A 10,437-nucleotide genomic window follows, 5' to 3' on the forward strand; every position below is an offset into this window, starting at 1 on the left:
ACCTCTGTGGGGTGGGGGATGAGGATGACATTAAGATTCAAGAAGGAGATGTCATGGCAAGTGTTGTTGATGGGATCCCATCGATTAAGTTTTCAGAGAGAGTTCATTCTTTAATGACTAAGAGTATGGAGAAATGATTATTTTGAAGCTTCTGGGGAGAAAGATTAGTGTGGGTGTATTGCTTAGTAAGCTTTATTTTATTTGGAAATCGAGTTATCCGGTCCAACTTATGGACCTTAATAATGGTTATTTCATGATTAAGTTCAGATCAGAGGATAATTATTTGACGACACTTTCGGAGGGACCATGGATCATCTTTGGTCATTACTTGACAGTTAAACCTTAATCACTGTTTTTTTCCCCACATCCAAACCTTTCCTTATGAGTTTGGTTGCTTGGATTAGACTACCAAGTCTTTTAGGAATAATGTACAAGAAGAGTATCTTCCAAGTAATCGGAGACTTGATTGGGTATGTTATCAAATTTGATGTTAATACAAAGAGTGGCCTTAGAGGGCGATTTGCTAGATTGGCAGTGTGTCTGGATCTCTCTAAGCCATTTGGATTGAGGATGTAACGCCCTTCACCAGTCTTAGTGTAACAGCCCGTTTTCAGTGAAATCGGGACCACAAATTTGATTCGGAAAGAAAAGTTATTTTAATATTATTGCATGGTTTGCATTATGATAGAAATAACGTATAAAAATATTGTTAAGAAAATTTTACCGATTACATGTTTAATTAGGAGGAAAGGACCAAATTGCATAAAATGTAAAAGTTGAGTTCTACTAGCTAAAAGTATCAAATAGCTATTGAAATCAAAATTTGAGGTTCTTATATGGTAATTAGATCAATTAGTGGGGTTAGTAGATAAGGATGATTAGTCATCCATGGAAATTTAATTAAAGAAAAGGATGAAATTGGAAAGAAAAAGATGAAAAGATGATAAATTAATAAAATAAGAAAAATATCCTTATTTCATCATCTTTCTCGAATTATTTCCATGGAAACCATATCTAATAGAAAAACATTTAAGCAAGCGATTTTGGCTTAATTGGATCCGGACAATTCAAATACGAAGTTAGATTGTGGAAAAGAAAAAGTATCGGATTAGTAGAATTTTCATACACGAACACTTATCGAGGTAAGTTCTTATAACTAAATTGAGAATTTATATGTTTGAATTGAATGTTATGTATGTGAATTGTGTAATTGTCTTGTATGAAATTGACTACATATCCGACAATGATTGATAAGTATAAAATCCCGATTGAATATACGAAATTCGATGGATACATGATTTCCTTTATTGGCTGTAGTCCTACATATGTTGCGAACACACTATAGCTCGAAAGAGTGTCATATTAGTAGCCCTCTCGATCTTCTCGTTATATGGTTCTTACAAGCTTCCCGTTAATAGCTCTTCGGAGCATCCCGATCGATCGTGATCCTGCATGTGTTGTGGGTACACCGTAGCTCTTATGAGCGTCCCGTTACATTTATATATTTTAAAATATTTAGTGTAAATACCCTTTATTGGTCTCACTCTCAACAAAAAAAAATTCAAATAATTTTAAAATATTTAAAATATTTTTCAAAAATTAAAAATAAATTTTAAAATTCAAAATATTTATAAAAATTCCAACATTTATATATTTTTAAAAATTCTAAAAATTTCAAAAAAAATCTAAAAATATATAAAGAAAGTTAAAAAAGTAAAAATTTTCTAGAATAATAATTTTGGGACCTAAATAAGTTAATTAATGATTCAAGTTTATGATCTAAAACATTTTTTTATTTTGCTTTGAAATTTTTTCAAAATATATGGTTTCAAATTTATGTGCTCTAACATGAAATTAGTTATACTGTAACAAGATTTTAATTTGACATGTTTGATTTTTTAATTTAACTCGAACAATTTCACTCGATTCCGACTTGACTAGAATTTCATTTCACTTGACTTGATTCGAAAAAAATTCAAATTAAATTAGGACAATAAAATAAGACCCATCAATTCAATTAACTCGAAAATTTTTTACTCGATTTGATGATACGCACACCCGTAACAACGATATTTATAATTAAAAACAAGTGAATAAGGTTTTGAAAGTGAAAACTTTGTGGTTGTAAGCATAACAAGTGTCACACTTCATGTACCTGTAACCAAGTGGACAAAAGACATACTCGTAATGTACCAATGTTATTAACCATGTGATACGATACGCCTTAAATTTACATCATCTGAAAAGACAAAACCATATATCTGCCTGTACGTATCAACTTTAATGCCAATTTAGCAATTCTTTAACAAACCAACAAATATTATTAATAAAATCTTTAACAGCACAACAATATCTATAAAACAAAAAAATTTTAAAAAATATATCAACCACTACGCTAGAAAAGATAATATTATAAATATATTTTTTTTTCTCAAATTTTCTTTTCCACATATTAATGGGGATGTAAACTCTACATTACTTACTTCAATGAACAATATCAACTTGTTCAATCATTATATTCTTCAACTCCTCTTTATATCTATCATTATGATTAAATAATAAATTTATTCCTTATAAGTTTAATATATATATATCTTTTCAATTGGTCAATTTTAATGTTTTTGACTCAAACGATAGTAATTAAATTAGATTAATTAAATTATATTATTAGTTTAACACTACGTGTAAAGTTGTAAATTTAATTTATATTTTTTCATTTTATAATTCTTAATTTTTGTCTTTTTTAAAATTTACAATTTCAGTCTTGACACAAAATAACAGCTACTAAATACATTAACTAGCTTTTTGTAGTAATATGTGAATATAACAAACTGACATAGCATTACACATATGTATTATGTTTACAATGGTAAAAGTACCATAGAGGCCCCTATACTAGGAGCCAAATTGCATTGTGCCCCTCTACTAAAAATGGGTAAATTAGTCTTTTTACGATAAAATAAAGAGAAAGTTAGTCTTTTCTGTTAAAAATTTCATCCATTTGTACTATTAAAAACTAGCGTGATTGATGGAATAACTAAACAATAATACGTAGTGTGCCACATTTATCTCATGTTGACATATAGAAACCAATTTTTAATAGTAGAATTGGATGAAATTTTTTAACAGAATGACCAATTTACTCTTTAATCTTTTGTACTTGCCCATTTTTTTAGTAGAAGATGCAAAATTCAATTTGACTCAAAGTACAAGGGCGTCTATGATATTTTTGCCATTTATAATATAAGATTTTGAAAATAATATAACTTAATGAATTAACAATCCAATTTAATTTTTTTAATTTTCATATTAAAATTATTTTATATTTTCTTAAATGTTTAATTAATATAAAGTTTTCACAAGAATTCATTTATTTTAAGTCCTTATACATATATATTATCGGGTGTAATGGTAAGGCGCATTGTATTCTCAATGAAAAAAAATTAATTTAAATCTTAAAAGTGACATTGTTAAAAGGAATAATCATAAACCCTAAACATGAATAGCAAAACAATATGTTTGATACTATAAAAAGAGTAAACCACATAAATGATCTCTTAACTGCTAATAAATTTCTTGTTAAATCACCGAATTTTTAAAAATTACAAACTAATCACACTACCTATATTTTTTTTATCCAAAATCATTAAAACACTAACAACTTGTTGACATGGTTGTTAAGTTAATGACATTTAATTTTTACTATTAACTTTTGTACATTATATTCATGTCATTTTAACAGTTCACATGAATTAATTTTTTTTTAAACCCAAAATTGAAGCTCCAACTTCATCTTCTTTCATTGTAGAGAAAGGGGAAAAGCTGAAAAATAGAAGGTAAGCAAAAACAGTTGTTGCTGACACCAAGACCGCCACCGTCGTTGCTACTACACCCAACAACAATGGTGACATTGGAAACGTTAGTGGTAAAGCTGCAGGTGCACCCTCTAATGGTGGTACCGTTGAAGGCCATACTAGCGGTGCGGTTGCTAGCGCTAGCAATGGTGTTGCTACTGGACTAGTAAGCCTCCTAGCAGCAATGGTGCAAGCAACAATAGGGTAACGACAGCTATCACCGGAGTTGTTGCTGTTGCCTGTTACTTTGTCTTCAAAGTTTGAGGTTTACGGGCTCAAGATGGTTGAATTTGTTTATGAAGAACAAAGGGTCCCATCATATACCAATTTGCTTTAATTTGAGCACGTTACCAAAATAGTCACTTTTGTTTACCTCAAGTTACATCTTAGTCACTTATATTTGAAATGTTATATTTTAATCACTTACGTTATCGTGTTGTAACATTTTAGTCACTGAGTCGTTAATTGCTGTTAATGGTGTAACGGTAAGCTAACGTGCACTACAGAAAAATAGGCCTTTAGCGGTGTTTTTAGTGGTGTTTGGACAAAAAACGCTGCAAATGTTATAAATTAGTGGCGCTAGAAGGAAAACGTCGCAAAAAGTTGAGCAATAGTGGCATTTTTCTACCAAACGCCGCTAAAAGCTGAGAAATAGTGGCCTTTTAGGTCCAAACGCTGCTAAAAGTTGAGCAATAGTGGCGTTTTAGGTCCAAACGTTGTTAAAAGCTGAGCAATAGTGGCGTTTTTGGTCAAAGCACTGCAAAAGGTTGAGCTATAGTGGCGTTTTTTTATCCAAACGCCGCAAATATGTATTATTTTTTGCGAAATGACTCCATTTTGTTATCCCCGAAATGCCTTGATCTTTTTCCCAAAATCAGTTCCCCCTCCCCAAAATCCCAAAATAAAACTTAATCAACTACTTTTGAATGCTTCGATTTAGGAATTTGGATCTTATAAAATTGAATCCAACTTAAATAAAACTTTACGTTTGAAATTACAAATCCAACTTGAATTCGAGTTTTTACAATCTCAAGTGAATCATATTTAATTAAATCCTAAACCCTATAACTAATATACATTTAGGGACATAACTAGGGGATTGAAAAGGTCTTGGCCCCCCTAGTATGAAAATTTTTTCATTTAGGCCTTTTGAAATTTTTAAAAATTTTAAAAGTAAAAATTACACATTGTCCCTTTGAAAATGGATAAAATTTGATTTAATCATTTAAAAATTATAACAATATATGTTTATCGAAATGATGAGATTGTATTTTTTACTTACAATTTAATTTCAGCCCTTAAAAAAATTTTCGATTGTGCATCTGTTTATCCCTAAACCCTAAACCATAAGCCATAAACCATAAACCCTGAACTCTAAACCTTAAACCCTAAAATATATACACTAAACCTAAAACATAAACCCTAATCTGTAAACCTTAAATCCTAAATGACACAAAAGGTCTACCAGTAGCGATGTTTGTGATAAAAACGCTGCAAAAGGTCAAGTAGTAGCGGCGTTTGTGATAAAAACGCTGCTAAAAGTCAAGCCGTAAAAAATAATAATTTTATTTTAGGGTTTAAGTTTCAAGATTTAATGTTTAAGGTTTAAGGTCTATGGTTTATGGTTTTAATGTTTATGGTTTAATGTTTAGTATATTAGGTTTAGAGTTTAACATTTTAAGGTTTATGGTTTAGGGTTTGTGGTTTAAAATTTAGTATATTATAATTATAGCCTTAGTATTTAGGGTTTAAGGTTAGGGTATTATGGTTTAAGGGTTAGGGATTTTAATAAAAGTGACAAAAAATTAAGTCATTTTAAGGTTTAGGTAAGCAATAAGATTCTTTTTTTAATTACTTTTGTACCTTGTAATATATATATATATATATATATAGGGTTTAATTAGGATTTAGGGTTTAAGGTGTGTAGATTATGATATATGGTTTTAGAGTTTAGGGTTTATAATTTAGGGATTGTGTTCTAGAGTCTAAGCTTTAGGCCTTAAGGTTTATGGTTTAGAGTTTAAGGATTTAAGGGTCAGGGTATTAGGGTTTAAGGGTTAGGGATTTTAATAAAAGTGACAAAAAATCAAGTTATTTTAGGGTTTAGGTAAGCAATAAGATTTTTTTTAATTACTTTTGTACCTTGCAATATATATAAGGCTTAATTAGGATTTAGGGTTCAGGGTGTATAGATTACAATATAAGGTTTTAGGGTTTAAGATTTAAGGGTTATGTTCTAGGGTCTAGGATTTAGGGTTTAGGGTAAAATTTGAGAAGTTAAATTTTATCAAAATCAATTTAGATAAATTCTATCTGGTGTATAAAAATTAAACTCATGGACACAAACTCTTCGTAAGGCAGTTTGGTTTCATTTTTTAAAATTATTTTCGTACACAATTATGAAATTGTACAAATTAAATATATTATTTGAAAGAAAACAAAATTAATTTAAAGGAATTTAATAAGTAATTAAACTATAGAAATTTATTACTATCAAAGACATTAGTGGCGTTTTTGTAAAAAATGCCGCAATCGAGTATTATCGGCGCTTTGTAAAAAATGTTGCAAAAAAACAATTTACTTTGATTAAAACGATGCCGTTTTAAGTTGCTTCTTTAGTGGCATTAGCCGTGCTATGGTAGAAATGCCGCAATAAATCGACCATTAGTGGCGCTATTAAAAAAATGCTGCAAAAAACAATTTAGATTAATTAAAACGACACTATTTTATGTAGTTAGTGGCATTAGCGGTGCTAGGTAAAAACACCGCAAAAAATATTACTATAATCAAAACACCGTCGTTTTAGTTTTAGCTTTAGGGGAATTAGCGACGCTAGCCTATAAACGCCGCAATAGATCACCATTAGTGGAGCTTTTTAAAAACGCCACAAACGGTAAATTGTTTTAAACCAAAACAGTGTCATTTTGCTTTCTTCCATTTTATCCCAATCCTTATACCAGATACTTGTTAATTTTCCCCCCAAAAAATTTCCCTTAATCCCTAAATTTTCCCAAATCAAAATCCCTAGCCATCCTCTGCCACCGACCAGACCACCTGTTCATCGCCATCCACTGTCCCCTCTGCTACGTCGCTGTTGCCGTCGGTCTCCGTTGCTGCAACCAGTCGGTAAATTTTGCTCTCCGTAATGAAAAAAATTAAAACCCTAAACTCACTCTATTATGATTTGGGAATTTGTTCTTTTCTTTACCCAACTTATTTATGAATATGTCTAGATTTTGTAAAGTTGGCTTTATATTTTTAACATTACAACTTTTAACATTATTGCAAGAATATTTTGTTATTTCATTTATTAATTTTAGATCATATATCTTTCATTGGATTTGATCATTTAGATTTGCTATTTCTGGTTGGCTTTATATTTGCTGGATGGCTTTGTATTTTCTATTTTTGGTTGTTACAGGAAGGGTTGTATATGAATTAAAATGTGTAGTTCTAACACCCCTTACCCGTATTCGATGCCGGGACAGGGTACGAGGCATTACCGGACTTAAGCAGAACCAAACATACAGAACCGAGCCACAAAATTTCATTCAAACTAAATCCAATCAATTAAAGTCAATTTGTCGCTATTACGGACCTACGAGGCCCAAAACATACATCATTAGCGGTTCGGGACTAAACCGAAAACTTATAGAAATTCTAAGAAAATTTCTAAGTTAAAGCCTTACACGCTCATGTAGAGGCAGTGCACACGCCCGTGTGCTTAGGGACATGCCTATGTCCCACACCCGTGTGGAATTATTGGATTTATTTTCTAATTTGAACCTATAGGAGTTTTCTCACAACTGAGCACACGCCCGTGTCCTTGGCCGTGTCCCTCACACGGCCTGGGACACGCCCGTGTGGTAGCCCGTGTGATTTTAGCAAGCATTCTGTTTATGATGTCATCATACAAATTTGAGGCACACGGCCAAGCACACGCCCGTGGCTAGATGCCATGTCCTCCACACAGTTGAGACACATGCAGTGTCTCTGCCCGTGTGTTTACTACCATGCATGTTAACCTAAAATTCAAGGTATAGGGGACACACGGCCGAACAAGACGCCCATGGGGCTGACCGTGTGTTACACACGGCCTAGGCACATACACGTGTGGACCATTTGGAGGTTATTCTCCAAGCCATTGGTCACCCTTAAACAATCCTACACTTCCATATGTTCAATGGCATATTCCATGATATTTTTGGGCACTTAAACATACAACATTATAACATCACTATGACCCCTTTTTATACTAGTCCATTAGTATTCACACAACCTTATCTTTTAGTCATTCCACACCAATTTCATGGTTTACCATATTCCTTATTGTCAATCCATTATGAGTGCTAAATCATGCAACCACATACAAGCAAATAAATAGTCATCCATCATCCAATACATACACATCTTAGTATGCATGCAAAGGTAAACTTAGTGATACATCCCAATCATTAATATGGACCAAATCACATGGCCACATACAAAATAATCAATGCCCAAATGAGCCATTACACTTGGCTACTTCAACATGACACATATACATAAAATAGACAAGTTTCCTATACATGCCATGACCAAAATAATTAAACCCTTTTATACCAAAAATCCTTGAAGATAGTGTGATCCGAGCTCCGACGTCTCCCGATCCTTTGAGCTAGCTTGACATATCTAAAGAGAAGGGAAAAGAGAGGAGGGTAAGCTATAAAGCTTAGTAAGTACACATGCAAATAATCTACATTTTGCAACTATTAATAATCTAAGCATAATTACTTATCCATTGTGATACTTTTCATCATGTCATATATATACTTACATTCCATAGTCATATGCACATGCTTATCCAAATACATATATTTCATAATTTCATCATATACTAAGTCCTTATAGGGTTTTAGTACATACCTGTGCCATATTGCACACATATGGCTTACTTAAATCTAACTTTTGGAATTCATATTACGTTACCCATTGAACACTTGGAATATGATTCGCACACACAGAAGAATTGCATCGAAGTACCTAAACGTAGCCTTGGCTATTTGACAGAAAGTGCACCTAAGTGCTTCATATCACAGAATCACATGCCGTTCTTAATGGGGCTACTCAAAGAGCTAAAAGAGTATCTGAACACAACTCAAGATACCCAGCACCCAGACCCTAGCATGTATCACATATTGAATGAGCTCATAACACACAAAACTATCCTAGTGACATGTCACTTGTATCCTCAACTATTCCTAAGGTTCAAACGAGATTTTAAACTTCCAGACTTTTACCGAACGTACTCGCATAAATGGTTTCTTTCACATGGCCAACGTCTCATAATCATATAGCAAAGTATCAAAACATTTTATATTATCAATATAGCCAAATAAGCATATTAAGCATACAAATATCAATAAACCATTTAATAACAATAATTAATGTATTTATTTGCATATGTACTTATCTCGGTACAAAATATTAGAAATCGAGCCTAAACCCAGTAAATCTTGTTCTTTCCCCGATCAAGGCCCGTATCTCGATTCTCTTGATCTATAATACCAAATTTAGCTTGTTTAATACATACATTACTCAAAACGACCCAAAATTCATACTTGGGTAAAATTACTATTTTACCCTTATACGTTCATATATTTACAAATTAGTCCTAAGCTCGGATAATACAATGTATAGGATTTCTTAGTTACCCAAGCCTAGCCAAACATTTTTCATGTTCATAATAGACCACATTTTCCTTCCTTTCACATTTTTCTACCCTTTTCTACAACTTTTGGAAAATAATCCTTAAAGCCCTTTTCATGAAATTCTACTTGGTAAAAGTTGTTTACCATCCTTTAAACTCTCATATCCTTCAATAAATCATCAAAACATAAGCTTCTCATGCATGAGTAAATTTCTAAACATGAACCCTGGCATGAAATAAGGGTAGAAATAGAGAGAGCAAGTTACTGGGATTTCAAAAATACGAAGAACATTAAAAACGGGGCTTGGGAGCACTTACTATAGAGCTTGGAAAGCTTGAAAACACTAGCTATGGAGAACCCTAAAATTTCAGCAGCAACATGGAGAGAATGAACTGAACCCTTTTTATTTCATTAATATACCAAATGACCAAAATGCTCCTAATTTTCCTTCAAAATTTTCCATACAAGCCCATTTTTGTCCAAAAACTTAGAAATTGGGCAAATTGCTCTTTAAGGCCTCCTAATTAATAATCCAAAGCAATTTCATACAAATTTCTTCTAAATTACAAATTTTGCAACTTATTCAATTTGATCCTTAATTTCCAATTGGACACTTTATACTTAGAATTTCTTCATGAAACTTTAACACATGCATATATTCATATTCTAAACCTCATAACAATCATAAAATCAATATTTTAACATCGGATTTATGGTCCCAAAACCACTATTCCGACTAGGCTATATTTTGAAATGTTACAGTAGTTAGAAAAAACGCCGCTAAAGAACAAGACTTTTAACGACGCTTCCATGAAAAACGCGGCTAAATAATAAGAATTTTAGCGGCGCTTTTACTACAAGCACCGCTATAGAACGTGACCTTTAGCTGTGTT

Source organism: Gossypium hirsutum, chromosome A04 (assembly GCF_007990345.1).
Source record: "Gossypium hirsutum isolate 1008001.06 chromosome A04, Gossypium_hirsutum_v2.1, whole genome shotgun sequence".
Taxonomy (NCBI): domain Eukaryota; kingdom Viridiplantae; phylum Streptophyta; class Magnoliopsida; order Malvales; family Malvaceae; genus Gossypium; species Gossypium hirsutum.